Here is a 17310-nt window from a genome sequence, read left to right on the forward strand (position 1 = left end):
GTACATTTTAAAAATAACTAAAAGAGTACAATTGGATTGTTTGTAACACAAAGATAAGTGCTTGAGATGATGGACACCCTTTTTATCCTGAGGTGATTGTTCTACAGTACATGCCTGTGTCAAAATATCTCATGTAACCCAAAAATATATGCACCTATGTACACACAAAAATTAAAAAAAGAGTAGAAACAGTCAAATAGTTTTGAAGATTTCTGGCTTTGACTAATGGATGGCAAGTTATACTATTTACTGATAAAGGGAATGTGTTGGTCAGGGTTCTCCTGAGAAACACAACCAGTAGGATATGTATAAATATATAAGAGGAGATTTAGTATGGGAATTGGGTGACAAGAGTATGGAGGGCCAGAAGTCCCACCATGTGCTGTCTACAAGCTAGAGAACCACAAAAGCCAGTGGTATAATTCAGTCCAAGGCTGAAGGCCTGAGAACCTGTGGGGAGGTGGGCTGAATGCTGCTGTAAGTCCTAGAGTTCACAGGTCTGAAAATCAGGAGCGAGAGAGAGAGAGAGAGAGAGAGAGAGAGGGAGGGAGAGAGACTGACTGACTCTTCCTTTGCCTTTTTGTTCTGTTTGGGTCCTTAATGAAATAGATGATTCCTGCCCACATTGCTGAGGGCAGAACATCTTTACTCAGTCTACTCATTCAAGTGCTAATCTCTTCTGAAAAAATCCTCACAGACAGTCAGAAATACTGTTTTACTAGCCATATGGGCAATTCTTAACCTAGTCAATTGACACATATAATTAACCATCACAGGAGACAAATGAGGAAGAGCAGGTTTTGGTATCTGGGGGCATTTTGAGCATATTGTATTAAAAGTATCCAAGACAAACAAAGTACTTTAATGAGATTTTCTGCACAGTACTTGTAGCCTTTTTATATTGTCTGTTTTGTCTGTCTTGGTTTGTGTTTCCTTCAATAGAAAGTAGGCTACAGTAGAGTAGAAAGCTTTCTAATCTATTCACTTTATCCATATACCTAGCTTGTTTTTGACACATAATAAGCTTACAAATAAATTATTAGATGTATGTGTAGATAAATGGATGAACGAAATTTGTAAGGAAGTTGGGAGAGCTAGTGTGCTGGCTAGAGAAAATTGGAGAGACATAAGCATACTTAAATGCTGATGAGAAGGAGCTAGTATAAGGGAGAAGGTGAAATAAGGTAAAAACACATGAGGGGAATGTTACTGTCATTGTTTGTTTGTTTGCTTTTTTACCAATTTGTCGTTTTAGCCCCTTTGTTTTTTTACCTAAATACTCTTTTGATTCAATTCTGGATTACTAATTTTACCTGTATATTATTCATGCTGGATCATTGTGTTATTGTGAGTTGTTATTAGAGAAGGTTTTGGCACAGTAAAGTAAGGTCTTGCAAGTTATAGGGGTCTGACTTCTGCTATTCCCTGACTTCTAATGATCAGAGAAGGGAAATAATTGAAGAAAGCACCTGCTTCACCCACACCACCTAAAGATACATGCATACCTAAAGATGCATGCATGCTTATTTTTGTGGTTTCTATTCTCTAGTTTCATTGTGGTATCTTCATTGTGGGCAGATGGGGCAGCTGACCCTGAGAAGGATTTTTTTTTTTTTTTTTTGGTGGAGTGGGGCCTTTAACAGAAGCCATTCTATATTGTGGTTCTCTTTTCAAGAGGCCTAGAGCCTCCTCAACTCCCAGGCCATGGACCAGTACTGGTTTGTGGCCTGTTAGGAACTGAGCCACACAGCAGGAGGGGAGCAGTGGGCAAGTGAGCAAAGCTGAGCTCTGTCTCCTGTCAGATCAGCAGTGGCATTAGATCCTCATAGAACTGTGAACTTCATTGTGAACTGTGCATGCGAGGGATCTAGGTTGCACACTACTTATAAGAATCTACTTGAATCAACCTGAAACCATCCCCACCCCACTGTCTGCGGAAAAATTGTCTCCCACGAAACTGGTCCTTATGCCAAAAAGGTTGGGGACCACTGGCCTAGAGAATGTCTGCATTTACTCGTTTTCTCATTCATTCAGCAACTATTTATTGAAGCCCTATCTTATGTTGGGAGCTGTGCAGAAAGAGGAAATGTCTGGGGCTTTTTTCTTTTAGAGCAAAATTCAAATAGTTTGCCAACAGTGAAGAGGAGTGGGATCAGGAAGTGATTTACATGAAAGCTTTTGAAATTTTGCTGTATAATTTTATATTCTGCTTTTTTCACACAGTATTATATCTTATTTTTACACTTAAATGGTCTCAGAGTACAAAATACTCAAACATATAAACACAGAACTATTTATTTTACATGTTGAATGTCATTTATTTTTTCATATTTTTGCTATTAAAAATCATGCTGTACAGTTCCCACACTAATTCCTAGTGTTTAGAAGAATCTTTTTTAGCTCGATTATATATGGTGACATCAGATTATTTCACTTCTTCCACTACTTTCCAAACATATATGCATATGCACATATGTAGATGCATGTGCACACGCACACACACACACATTCATACACAAATGCCTACCTGTCTTTATTTTTTGGTACTTAGAAGTATGTATGTTACAGGGATGTTTGCATATTTCCCTGCATCTAGTATCTATCCTTTGCCTTAGGAAGTGTGGGGCACACACATTTCCAAGATGCTTTGTGTATCAATAGTCCTCTCTTACCTTCTTTCAGTATTGCTATCTGGGAGTTAAGTCTCTGCAAGACAGAGGAAGATAGGTGAAGATTAGCATGGGAGAACAATAATCCCTCAAAAAGTAACTCTGATGCAGCACAAGGACAGCTATATAACTTTCTGGTTACTGGATAATTTGGTTGATGTAGACACTGGGTCTTCAATACCCAGTTGAGATGAGGAGAGAATACACAGAGTGTCTTCCTACCTTCTTCCAGTTGAGAGGGTAAGGGGATGCTCTGTTTTATGAGATTATGCTTGGGGAGGACCACTGATATATGGACCACTGGCTATATATATATATATATATATATATATATATATATATACACATACATATATATATACACATTTTGGCACCAGGGACTGGTTTTGTGGAAGACAATTTTTCCACAGACAGTGGGGGTGAGGACAGATGATTCAAATACATTCTCATAAGGAACATGCAACTTAGATCCCTCACATGTGCAGTTCACTACACACACAGACACACACACATGTATATATATAATATCACACACACACACGAGTGTTTTGGCAAAATTTTAACATTATTTCCAACATATGTGTCATACCCTTTCTTTTATCTGCTCATTTTTTCCTTTTTCCTATTTTTATATTCACCTTCTTGTACTTCTCTCAATCTCATTCATGCATTCTTTCATTCATTCAATACTTATTTAATACCTGCCATGTTCCAGGCATTAAACCAATTAAAATTATTTTTTTTTAAAAAGCCCTTTTTCTTCAAGTTGATACTTGTACCTAAATGATCATATTACAGTATGTAAGTGCCCTGATCAAGATAGCCTAGGGTACCATGAGACCACATTTTACTCACAGCCTAGTACATAATCAGTGTTCAAATCATATTAATGACCCCTTAATGTGTGTGCATATTTCAGCACAAACATAAGAAAACATACTTTTGTCCCCCAAAGGTGATGGATTAAGGTCATGCCAATCAGCACTTTGTAATAGCAAATGTGTCTGTATTATGACTCAGCTTATAGAGTTAGGTGTGTCTAGCATTTTTTTTCTTTTCATATCCTTCTAGAACAGGGACATTGTTTGAAAAAACAGGCAAGATTGATGGTTTGGCTTAATTTTTCTTCTAGGATTCAGGAAGTTTTATTCTTTTTGAAGGAAAGCATTAGGCAGAGAGACCAGAATGACAATAAACACCTGATTTTCTGTGCTGTGGGTCCAGGATCAACTGGGGATTGAAAAGCAGAGTTTGCAGATATAAATGAAGCTGCTCATTGACTCAGCCCATCCTCCCTGCTGAGGCGGGCTTATCTCTGAAACAAAATGGTATACCTAGTGAATTTTAAGCAATGCAGGAGCAGAGGGAAGGTTAGGCTGACATATAGTGAATTGCTTGCACCAAATATATCTTTGCCATGGAAATTCTCAATTTAAGAAACTTTTAATATGTTTTCAGGGTTTACTTTTTTCTTTCTTTTTTCTTTCTCTGGAGGAAGAGGGGGGATCTGCATCTCATTTAAGATTTAAAATATTAACCATTCATGATGTGTCTGAAATATGAGGCAACAGTGATGTGGGGTGGGAGCAGTCTGACCCTGTGTTTCTTACAGAAGCTGCTCAGCTTTAAAAACTGGATTAGGCCCAGTGGGTAAAGCAGGATTTTGAACATGAATTTCAGATCGATCTCTTGCCTCTGACAGTTACTGCATGAGTTCCAATCACATTAGCACCTCTTCAGCTTGGGCCAGAATTTATAGAATAAATTCAACATTTTTCAAATCTTAATCAACCCAGAGGTCATTCTCCTCAAAGTGCAGTTTTGTTGCTGCCACTAGAAAATCAATGGGGAAGGGTTGATACTTTCGTGTTGCCACAGCACAAGACACAAAATGAAATACTCCAGGAAGATCTGCTCCATTTCAGCTGCAATTCCCAGAGAATTTTTTTTTTTTAATGTCAGTGACACTTTTGATCCCAAATATCTAGCTCCTATCCAGGGGAAATAGACCAGTCAGCAGTAGAGTAATCAGATCAAAAGGGAAATTTGATTTCATTCCTCTTTGTCTTAAAATGCTTCTATTTCCATTGTCTGTAGAATAAAGTTTCAACTTTTTGGCTTGATATTCAGAGCCTTTCACATATCACCTATTCAGCTTAGCACATTGTCTGGCACACCGAAGTGTTCAACAAATTTTGTTGTGAGTAATCAAGTAAATGAATTCTCTGTCATAGATGTATCCACATCAACTTTCTCCCTACATCACAATGCACTCTCAAGCCTTCAGGTCTTCACTCACACACAGCTCTATGCACTTAGTGAACATTTCCCTCCTAATTCCCTATCAAAATACTCTTGCTCCTTTGAAACTTAACTCAGAAATCACCTCTGTGAACTTGCTTTTTTCCCTACCTCAAGCCAACCAGGGCTAGTAGTTTCTTCCTTTGTGCTCCAACTGCATATTTTTATACCTCTCTAATAGCCCTTAGCAGTATTTTCTAAATAGTATGGTTGGGCTCTGATAAAGTGTGAGCTCTGTTAGAGGCAAGACCTTGTCTTTTGCTTCTCTCGCTTGAGAGCTTGAGAGTGCTGGAATATATCAACTGAACAAAATCAAAATTCTATGCAATCTAAAATATTGGTGACATAACGATATAGTATTGGGAATAAGAAGTGAATTTTGCACCAGATTGTACAATCTTCCAGCCTCTCCAGACCTTGATTTCTTAATAAAGTGACTCAATTGGCCTAACTGATAACTAAAATTCATTCTTACTTTAGCTTTATTGTTACCGTTGTCATTATTACTGTTGTTATATTTATTATTTTACTTTTTCTATTACTACTAGTACCACTACTAATACTATAATAACCATTACTATCTCAATTAACTGTGCCAGTACCATCATTCACTGAGTGCCTACTATGTGTCAAGCTTTGTTGTAATAACTTAACTTACATTACTGCATTTAATCTTCAAAACAACCACAAGTTAGGTATTATTTTCTTTGTTTCCCAGAGATGAGAACTGATGCTCACATGCTAAAAATCTTGCCTAAAGTCACACAAATAGAATGTCACAGAGCTAGATTTTAAACCAACATTGAAATTTTTGCTTATTATAATACTTACTTTGAAGGCACACAAAATGTACATTTTACTAGAAATATATATTGTTTATGATTACAAAATCATATATTCTCATGAAAAACATGGAAACTTCTGAAGAAAATAAAGATCAGTAAATTACTTGTAATTGTACCACTCAAACAGAACCAGTATTAACATGCTGGTAAATTTCTTTCTAGTGTTTACTCTATGTATGTATATGATATGTGTGTGTGTGTGTGTGTATACACAGTTGAAAATTGCACATTAGTTGACATGTGAAATTGGCATGTGACAAGGCTCGTGAGTAATCACTAACCATGTGTGGCGATTGAGTTCTCGAATGTGGCTAATGTGACTAAGGAACTAAGCCTAAGGAACTAACGAACTAAAATTTTACTTCTTTTGTCATTGCCTGGCCTGTGCCTCAAGTACATTAGTGGTTCACTATTAAGAGACTGCTCCTACCAAAAACAGAAGTTACACATTGACCAATTCATTGACCAACTGATAACCATGTAGCAAAAGTCATTCTGAGAAACACAGTTCCTGGCTTAACTGTGTTTTCCACAGCTGCCATTTAGAGGGCTCTGCCAGCTGTTATACTCCAGAGAAAAGGGTATCCAACTACTTAATGCCCCCCAAAATAGAACTTTCTACATTAATGGAAATGTTCCCTGTCTATGCTGCTTAATATAGTAGCCATTAACCATAATGTGGCTATAATTAGCCATAATGTGGCTATTGTGACTAAGAAATTATCATTATAATTTTACTTAATTTACTTTTAAAAAATTTAAACAGCCACATGTTTAAATTTGGTAGGCCAGTGACTATTGTATTGGACAGACAGATCTATAGCATCTGTTGCTTTATCACCTAGGCACACTTTACTAGTACCAGATGTTGAGATCAAGTTATATCTAGAACAGCCAGTGCTCAGAAGAGAGGTTACACACATCATGTGCTCAATAAATGCTGAATGACTCTCCTAAATTCATCTTCTTTCCTTCATATTCTGCTTGTCTTCCAATATTTTGTCTCTTTATTAATGGTACCAGTATCCACCCATTTCCCCAAGTTCAAAACCTCATGGTTGGCTCACACCTGTAATCCCAGCACTTTGGGAGGCCAAGGTGGGCAGATCACGAGGTCAGGAGATCAAGACCATCCTGGCTAACACAGTGAAACCCCATCTCTACTAAAAGTACAAAAAATTAGCCGGGTGTGGTGGCCGGTGCCTGTAGTCCCAGCTACTTGGGAGGCTGAGGCAGGAGAATGGTGTGAACCCGGGAGGCGGAGCTTGCAGTGAGCAGAGATCGCGCCACTGTACTCCAGCCTGGGCGATAGAGCGAGACTCCATCTCCAAAAAAAAAAAAAAAAAAAAAAACTCATGGTTATCCTGGATTTTTCATGATCTCTCATTCCTACATTTAATCATAAGCATCTCTTACATCTGTTCCTCCATTCTATCCGCACTGCCACTGTCTTTGTTCACTTCAGGCCATCATTAGCTCTTTGGATCACTATGCTAACATTCTGACTGGTTTCTCTAGCTCAAGTCTGATCCCTTTCAGTCCATACTCCACACAATAGTAAACAAGATCTTTTTAAAGATCAAAAAGACCTTTAACCATGTAAGACTTTAAACCCTGTGATGTCTTTTCACTAACCTCAGGATAAAGTCTAGATTCTTATCCTGACTTACAAGGCCCTCTTCAATGTTGCCTGTGCCTCCTTCTTCATTCTCATTTCTGATCAATCTCTCACGCTGATTGTATGCTGCAACTGTGCTCAACTATTACCAGTTCCCACAGAGTGCTAGGATCTGCTCTATGTCCATAACTTTGCACATTTCCTTTCAAGGAATGCCGTCCCTTCTTCCTTCAGCACTCTTTTCTAAGAATTTCATCTTCCTCTTCCACTCATTCTTTAAGACTCAGCTCAGCATATCTCCTCTTGAACTCTTCCCTCACACCGCAGCCTGGTGTAAGGCTTTTGATACTGCATTGTACCCCATGCCTCTCTCTTCCATTCTCTCTGAGCTCCTTAAAACTAGAAACTGTTATATTCTCAAGGATCAAGTAAAAGATCTAGCATATGCCTGCGGAATAAATGAATGGTCAGAGTCTCTGTCATAGACAATAAGCTGTCAAGGTAGTTGCTAGTGGGCCAAAACACCAAATGGATAACGACCATTATAAGATAACAGAATTTTAGGATTGGGACAGGCAGCATAGAAGCTATGGTAGAAAGAATATAGACTTTGGTGTTCCAATGGTAGCTCTACTACTTCCTGTACTGTGTATCTTAGACAAGTTAAGAAACTTTTGTAAGATAGTTTCCTTATTTGTAAGAAAGAGAAAGCTATACCTATTTTATACTTGTGAAAAGCAATGCAAGTATGTAAAGCACCTAGTACAGGGCCTTGGCACAAATAATCTGTAATACACACAGTTTCTTCCTTAGAGATTTTTGAGTATGTCTCCTTCATTGTTAGTGAAGTTTTCCAGCAGCCCTGTAATCCATTGTTCTTAGGATATATTGCAAATGAAATGCAGTTTTTCCTATCATTGATCATCCTCTGGTGCCAAGAACACAGGGCCATTTGAGGCCCCAATTTCCTCCGGTAAGAGAAGATAAACCTAAAGATGATTTTTAAAGATTTTCAAGTTTTAACAGCATAGTGGACAGATCCTCTGAGACTCCTGAGCCTTTATGAGAATTACAGTGGTAAAATGGTAATCCAGTTATTTTTGTTGCATGAACATAACCATCTATGGTGATAGTCACGGCTCTGTGACTTTGACCACTTCCATCTGTGTAATCATTATTTTTTTTCTTCTCACAAAACATTCAGAAGTGAATTGAATTTACCAGAGAGAAAGATTCAAATGTATTTAACTGGGTCCATAGAAACAGAGTCCAAGGGACTAGCCTAGCATTAAATTTTGCTGGTTATTCAGAGAATGACAATCTTTCTCCTTGGTTAGTCTACTGCCTGTGCTTGAGAATTCTACAATTATCAGAATCCTCAATTGGATTATACCTTTATGTAAGTCAAGCTAGTGAAGTATTAAAAATGGCATAATTCACTTTTCCCAAGAAATGTGAGCCATGGCTTCTATTTTAGTAGCTAATCTGATTTCCTTGTCATATGAAACCTTAAAAGGGTCTTCCAAGAGCACAGGACCACAGAGTTTCCCCTTCTTCCTCACTGTCAGCTCTATAAACAGGAGCTCAGATTTCCTCTCAATTCAAGAAGTCTGTGGTGGCATTTATAAATGAATCCATGTTTAAATGTTTTGCTGAGCTCTCAGGAATATTTATAACAAGTAGTGTCAGGAAACCAGCTTAGTTCAGGCATGAGAAGGGGCTTGAGAGGACAGGCAGTGTTTGACTAGAAAACAAGAAGCCACGTTTTAATACTAGCTCTACTGTTTATCAGCTGAATTACTTGACTTCTCAAGTCAAGCCTCAATTTCCTCTTCTGTAAAATGAGAGTAATAGTACATAGTTTTCAGGACTATGGTAGGTTTGAAATGAAGTAATTAACCAGCTAGGCAAATAGAAGAGCAAAGGGCTTTGGAGACATGTAGGATGGATTTAAGGTCTGTTTCCTCTGTTGACTTGCTGTTTGCCCTCAGTCAAATTATTTCTCCTTTCTGAGTCTCTTTTTACACATACAAAAAAAAATTGATGGCAGATGATCTCCCTTCAGGCTAGCAAGTCTATGATATCCAACTCATTCCCCATTCTTAGCTGAAGGAAGGAGGTAACAGCACTACAATCTACCCCTCAAAGAGGTTTTTGGTGCCACAGAGTTGGACCTTCAAGCAAGCCAATTCTAGTTACCTTGTTTTATCTCCTTCCAAGTCACTTCTTCATTCTTAACATATTGTCTCCACTCAAACTGTGATCTCATGGTTTTCTTGCGCTAAACATTTTTATCTAAATGAGACATGATTTATTCTCAAATTGCCTTTCGAAAACCTCTGATGTATTCATATTTGTATCCCAGGAACCTAGGCTTCAAATCTTAGAGGAACCTCAGCCATTCTGTTACCTCCTTATCCATGATTTCTTCTGCAGTTTTCCTGACAGAGGCATTAAACTTCTGTGCGAATGCATCTAGTGATGAGGCACTCACTAGTAGGGAACCCAGATTGTTTTACAGAGCTTTGCAGTTTGGTTCTACAATTTACACTAAGGGGACATTACTCTTCTGGATATTACGTATTAGCATATGAACCAAAAACCTGGCCATTTGTGGCAATGCTTTGACCTTTGCTTATCCTGAGTCATATTTCTGTGATGTTGTAGCATATTTAATCAAGAATCATAGGATAATGATTGAAGTATTGAGTGCTGGATCTGACATTTACTACTGTATGATCTTGAACAGGTCTAACCATGTCTCTGCTTCTCTTCATTTGTAAGATGGATGTACAAATAGCATGCCTTCCTCTAGGTTGCTGAGAAGATGAACTATTATAAGTAATATGCTTTAGAAAGTACTACAGCAGGGGTCAGCAAACCATTGCCCCTGGCCAGCTATTTTTTTTTTTGTACATTAAGTTATATTTTAACACAACGATGCCCATTTATTTATGTGTATTTGGCTGCTTTCATATTACAACTTTGTCAGAGTTGAAGAGTTGCAACAGACACTCTATGGCCTATAAGCCTAAACTATTTACTATTAGGCCCTTTATGAAAAAGTTTATCGACTCCTGCACTATACAAATATGTGTTCTTATTAGAATTTAAAAATGATTATTTTAGGAAGAGGCATAGGATGATGGTATTGAAGTATGGTAATAGAAATAAATCTAGTTAACTGACTGGGGGACATAAATTGAGTACCTGACAATGTCAACCACTGTCCTATGTGTTTTTTGTGTATTATTTTGTTCAGTCTTTACAACAACATTGTGTATTGGGCATCTTATATCCATGTTACAAATGAACTGACTCTTATAACTTGACCAAGACTACAGTGGCAGAACTAGGATTCAAATTTAGATATCTGATTCCAAAATTCATGTTCCTTTTATGAAGCTGCCTTACCTCTTGTAGTTATGGCTTCAAATATTGTAACTCTTACCTGTTAGAGCCTTTATGAAAAGCATTAACGATCTGAAGAGTTGCATATGATCACGTTAATAATGGGTACAAAAGTCTAGCATGCATTATAAATGCATCAATATCAGAAAGGAGTTTAAATATATAACTAGGATTGGTGTTTTGAAAACATAGAAACATAATAGCAAAAACTAAGAGACTGGTAAAGATTGAATAGTAAGAATTACTGAATTTTTGAATGTTTTGACATTAACACCACATTTTTGTCAGCACATACCAACGTTTTTCAGTTTGGGTATCTATTAGTTCATTACTTAAAATCTCAATGGAATCATACATGGTGAAAAGATAGGATGAAAGGAGTCTATAAGCTGACAGGCTGATTCATTTCCCAGTCTGTTTTTTTTTTAAATCATCTAATGTTAACTGTAAAATAGTCAAAACTTTAATAAAGTAGGTTGAGCTGCTTAATTAAAAGTGAGGCATAAATGATTATCAAGAGCTTCTTTTAGAAAGAGCATAAGGGTTATTTTATTATTAGCAATGAAAAAGGGGAGTGGTGTAATGTATACCCCATTTTTGCATGTAAAGCTATTATCACACTTGTCATCTATGTGTAATTTGTAGAATTTAGAGGTGAAAGGAACCCTGAAGATTCTTCTACTTAACCCTCTCAATTTATACACAAGAAAACTGAAACTTGAAAACATCAAATTATTTGCCTAAGGTCACACAGCTAATATATAGCAGAACTAGAACTTGAAAATTGACTCTTTGCTTATTCATGTGTATTAGTTTATTAATTAATTCATTTCTTAATTAAAAAGTTTAATTTAATAATCTAACATTTATTGAAGCCTCTATATAGTATCTACTGTATTAAATGCTATCACATGTGTTATTTTATTTAATTCTCATGAGATAGATATTACTACCTTCATTTTGTAGTTAAGATAACTGAGATTTAAAAAGGTTAATAAACCTTGCCCAAGGTCTCACAGCTTTATCATGAATTAACTAGCTAGAGAGAATATAGAGCCAATTTGAAGTTCCTTATACAGTTTTAAAGTCAGGCATGATAGAGCTAAATTTTGTTCCAACTCTAAAATGATAATTGTCTTAATCAGACATTCAATCTGAGCTGATAAATACTTCATTTTGAAGTTGCTGACCAGAGCCTGAAGAGATGATATTCTGAATCATCAAGTAAACAGGGATATATGTGTTTTATTTTACTGTACATTGTGTTTCCAAAAATAATAAAAAGAAAATCAGTTTTTAAAAATTAACACTAATCTTCCCCCCAAACACAATTAATTCCATTTTGCCTATTTGTTTCTAGTATTCTCCTTATGTATACACATTTTAAATGGCTGCAGCAAGAAATGTGAGATTATATTTTGCTTTATATTGGTTAACATCAGAACATCATATAATCTTTCAGTGTCAATCCACATTTTATTCCATGCATAGTCTTTGCAATTACAATTTTAATGGTCAAAGACTACACAATTGCATGGTTACACCATGATTTACCTCATTCTCTTTGTTGGAGATACACACACACACACACACACATCCATCCATCCATCCAAAAAATATATGTATTCATTTTTTTAAACTGACATGGTTAATGAACATATTCTAACATTTAGTATTTTTTCTTCTGTCGTATTATATGTTTAAGAAATGATGTGGGAAATAGTGTAAGATCATGGGGTCAAAGAATACGAATGTCATTATTGCCTTTACACATTTCCATATTAATGTCAGTAGGATTGTAAGAATTTCTTTATAGTGTCTACAAGAGGAGAAACAGAATTAGTTTACCACAGCATTAACTACATTGGGTGCTACTATAGTTTTGACAGATTTTTACTAATGTACTAAGTGACTAGATGCTTTAGATACTTGATATATACATAGCAAAGGTGATATTTTATAACTGGAATACAAAGATTTGACTCTCATTTTTGCCTAAGTAGAGTTATCATCCCCTTTTGTATTAGGGCATTATCTATAAAGTTTAGGCCACAGAATACCAAAACTTTTGGATGCCCTGCTGTGAGTGATGATGACAAAAAGAAAGCAATTTCAAACCCAAAATCTTCTATAATATTTATGTCTTCTCTTCTTTTAGTTTCTTTTGTATTAAGGCTAAAGAATAATTTCACTTAGAAAATTGTACAAAAGATATAAAGAAGTTTGATTAAAGACTCCTTCAAATGTTGATAGATCTTTTTAATATACAACCTTCTTTAATATTGTAACCAATAATTAAAATAAATCTACATCAAAAACAATAAAGAAGCTAACCATGAAAATTCTCATTACATGGAATTTTAATGTATTTCATTTTATTTCATTTAGGGATATTTTATAAAGGCACATATTTTGAAATAAATAATAGGACCAAGATCTCACCATCCTAGATACATCTTAGAGAGTTTGAAACTTCCTTAGTTTGAAAAAGAACACAAGAATGTAGTCTTTTATTCAGTAAATCTGCACTTTTGTCATTTTATTATGGTGGTAAAAAAACACACAGAACATAAAATTTACCGTCCTAACCATTTGTAGGTATACTATACAGTAGTGTTAACTGTATGATCATTGTTGTGCATTAGATCTCTAAAACTTTTCTATCTTGAAAAACGCAGCTCTATACCCATTGAACAACCCACTTTTTCCTCCCACCACCAGTTCCTGGCAATATATTTTCTATTTCTAAGAGTTTGATTACTTTAGAGACCTCATATAAGAGAAATCAGGCAGTACTTGTCTTTTTGTGACTGGCTTATTTCACTTAACGTAATGTCCTCCAGGTTCATTCAGGCTGAAGCATATGACAAGATTTCTTACACTCAGTCACCTGCCAATAGACATTTAGTTTGCTTGTGCATGTTGCCTATTATGAATAATGCTCCAATGAACATGAGTTTGCAAACAATTCTTTGAGATCCTTCTTTCAAGTATTTTTGGATATATGCCCAGAAGTGTGATTGCTGCTATTTTTCTAGAGAGGCTGTATCATTTTATATTCCTACCAACAGTGCACAAAGTTTCCAATTTCTCCACATTCTTGCCAACACTTATTTTCTTCTGATTTTTGGATAGTGGCCATCTTAAGGATTATGAAATGATAGGTATTGTGGTTTTGACTTGCATTTCTCTGGTGATAATGAGAGTAAACATCTTTTCATATGCCTGTTGGCTTTTGTTTGCTTTGTTTTTGTTTGTTTGTTTGTTTGTTTTTAGATGGAGTCTCACTCTGTCACCCAGGCTGGAGTGCAGTGGTATAATCTTGACTCACTGCAACCTCCGCCTCCCGGGTTCCAGCAATTTTCCTGCCTCAGCCTCCCAAGTAGCTGGGCCTACACGTGCACACCACAACACCCAGCTAATTTTTGTATTTTTTAGTAGAGACAGGGTTTCACCATATTGGTCAGGGTGGTCTCGAGCTCCTGACCTCATGATCCGCCCGCCTCGACCTCCCAAAATGCTGGGATTACAAGCATGAGCCACCGAGCCCAGCTGCCCATTTTTATATCTTCTTTTCACAATCGTCTCTTCTGAATTTTTGAATCCGAATTTTTTATCATTGAGTTTTAGGATTTTTAAAAATATGCTCTGTATATTAATTCCATATTAGATATATGGTTTGCAAACATTTTCTGCCATTCCATTGGTTGCCTTTTTTACTCCATTGATTGTTTCCTTTGCTGTGCAGAAGTTTTAAAATTTGATATAGTTGGCTGGGCATGGTGGCTTATGCCTATAGTCCCAGCACTTTGGGAGGCCGAGGTGGGCGGATCACAAGGTCAGGAAATCAAGACCATCCTGGCCAACACAGTGAAACCCCGTCTCTACTAAAATACAAAAAATTAGCTGGGCGTAGTGGTACACAGCTGTAGTCCCAGCTATTCAGGAGGCTGAGGCAGGGGAATCGCCTGAATCTGGGAGGCGGAGGTCGCAGTGAGCCAAGATCACACCACTGTACTCCAGCCTGGCAACAGAGCAAGACACCATCTCAAAAAAAATATATATATATATACAGTCTCATTTGTTTATTTTTTCCTTTTTGCTTTTGTTATCTGTGCCAGAAATCGCTGCTGAATACAATATTATTAAACTTTTCCTGTATGTTTTCTAGGAGTTTTATAGTTTCAGATCTTACATTTAGATCTTTAATTCATTTTGAGTTAATTTTTGGATATAGTGTGACATAAGTGTCCAATCTCATTTTTTTACATGTGGATATACAGTTTTCTCAACACCAGTAATTGAAGAAACTGTACTTTCCCCATTGTGCAGCCTTGACACTCATGTCAAAGCCAGTTGACCATATATGTGAGGGTTTATTTTGGGGCTCTCTATCCTGTCCCATTTTTCTAAATGTCTGTTTTTATGCTAGTATCATACTGTGTTCATCACTGTAGTTTTGTAATATGTTTGAATTCAGAAAGTGTCAGGCTTTTAACTATGTTTTTTTTCCTCAAGATTATTTTGGCCATTCAGTCTTATGAGATATTATATGAATTTTAGGTTTTCTTTGTATTTCTGCAAAATAATGAAAAATGTCATTGTGATCACAATGATTGCATTGAATCTGTAGATAAATCTGTAGGTCACTTTGAGTAGTACAGACATTTTAGTAATATTAAGTTTTCCAATCCATGAACATGGGACATTTTTCATCTTTAATTTCTTTCAGCAATGCTTTGTAGTTTTTAGTATACACATCTTTTGCCTCTTTGGTTAAATTCATTCATAAGAGTTTTATTATTTATGTTGCTACTGTAAAGAGGATTATTATCTTAAATTCCATTTTGGATTGTTCATTGTTAATGTATAGAAATGCAACTGCTTTTTTGAAAAGGGTCTTGCTATGTTGCCCAGGCTGGATTTGAACTCATGGGCTAAAGTGATCTTTCCACATCAGCCTTCCAAGTAGCTGGGACTATAAGCATGTAACACCATGCTGCACTCACAACTGATTTTTGTTTGTGTGTTGATTTTGTATCTGCAACTTTGCTAAATTTTTTTATTACCTCTAAAAGGTTTTTAATTGGAAACTCTTAAGGTCTTTACATGTAAGATCATGCTCTCTGTGAACAGAGATACTTTTCTTTTTTCCTTTACAAGTTGGATGCCTTTTATTTTACTTTTTCTTGGCTAATTACTCTGACTAGGACTTCCAGTACTGTATTGAATAGAAGTGGCAAGAGTAGGCATTCTTGCCTTGTTCCTAATTTTAGAGGGAAAGCTTTCAGGCTTTCACTATTGAGAATAATGTTAGATGTGGGTTTTTCATATATGACCTTTATGTTGAGGTAACTTCCTTCTATTCCCAGTTTGTTGACTTTTTTTTCATCATGAAAGGGTATTGAATTTTGTCAAAAAAAATTTTTTCTCTATCAAAGGAATTGATCGTGTAGTTTCCCCCCTTCATTTTTTCAATATGGTGTATTATACTGATTGCTTTTCATATGTTGAACTATCCTTGTATTCCATGATGCATTGCCTAACTTATAATGTGCATTTGGTAAACAATGAAATGCTTGGGCTCAAATCTTGATGAAGTAAAAATAAACAAAAGCCTTTCTATTTCTTATCTTGTTCTCGTTCTTGTTCCTGTTATTATTACTATTTTGCATCAGTTACAATGCCAAGTATGTCAGGAGATAAATAAAAGTAAAGGGAAATTTACTTCTCAGTGCCTAGTGGAAGTCTTTTTTATCCATACTAGAAATGTTCATGTGGATCAGCCTGAATACTGTTGTGTGAAAGTCCTGAGTGTTTCAGTGGCTACAGGAACTGTATTTTTTTTATTTTTATTTTATTATTATTATACTTTAAGTTTTAGGGTACATGTGCACAATGTGCAGGTTAGTTACACATGTATACATGTGCCATGCTGGTGTGCTGCACCCATTAACTCGTCATTTAGCATTAGGTATATATCCTAAAGCTATCCCTCCCCCCTTCCCCAACCCCACAACAGTCCCCAGAGTGTGATGTTCCCCTTCCAGTGTCCATGTGTTCTCATTGTTCAATTCCCACCTATGAGTGAGAATATACGGTGTTTGGTATTTTGTCCTTGCAATAGTTTACTGAGAATGATGATTTCCAATTTCATCCATGTCCCTACAAAGGACATGAACTCATCATTTTTTATGGCTGCATAGTATTCCATGGTGTATATGTGCCACATTTTCTTAATCCAGTCTATCACTGTTAGATATTTGGGTTGGTTCCAAGTCTTTGCTATTGTGAATAATGCTGCCATAAACATACGTGTGCATGTGTCTTTATAGCAGCATGATTTATAGTCCTTTGGGTATATACCCAGTAATGGGATGGCTAGGTCAAATGGTATTTCTAGTTCTAGATCCCTGAGGGATCACCACACTGACTTCCACAATGGTTGAACTAGTTTACAGTCCCA

General features: G+C 36.3%; 1 protein-coding gene across 9 annotated transcripts in view; it reads left to right on the forward strand.

The window, feature by feature from the left end:
- Window positions 1-17310, forward strand: part of AGBL4 (AGBL carboxypeptidase 4) — a 1457272-nt gene that overhangs the window by 584119 nt on the left and 855843 nt on the right. The window lies entirely within an intron of this gene.

Source organism: Pan troglodytes, chromosome 1 (genome assembly GCF_028858775.2).
Source record: "Pan troglodytes isolate AG18354 chromosome 1, NHGRI_mPanTro3-v2.0_pri, whole genome shotgun sequence".
Lineage (NCBI taxonomy): Eukaryota > Metazoa > Chordata > Mammalia > Primates > Hominidae > Pan > Pan troglodytes.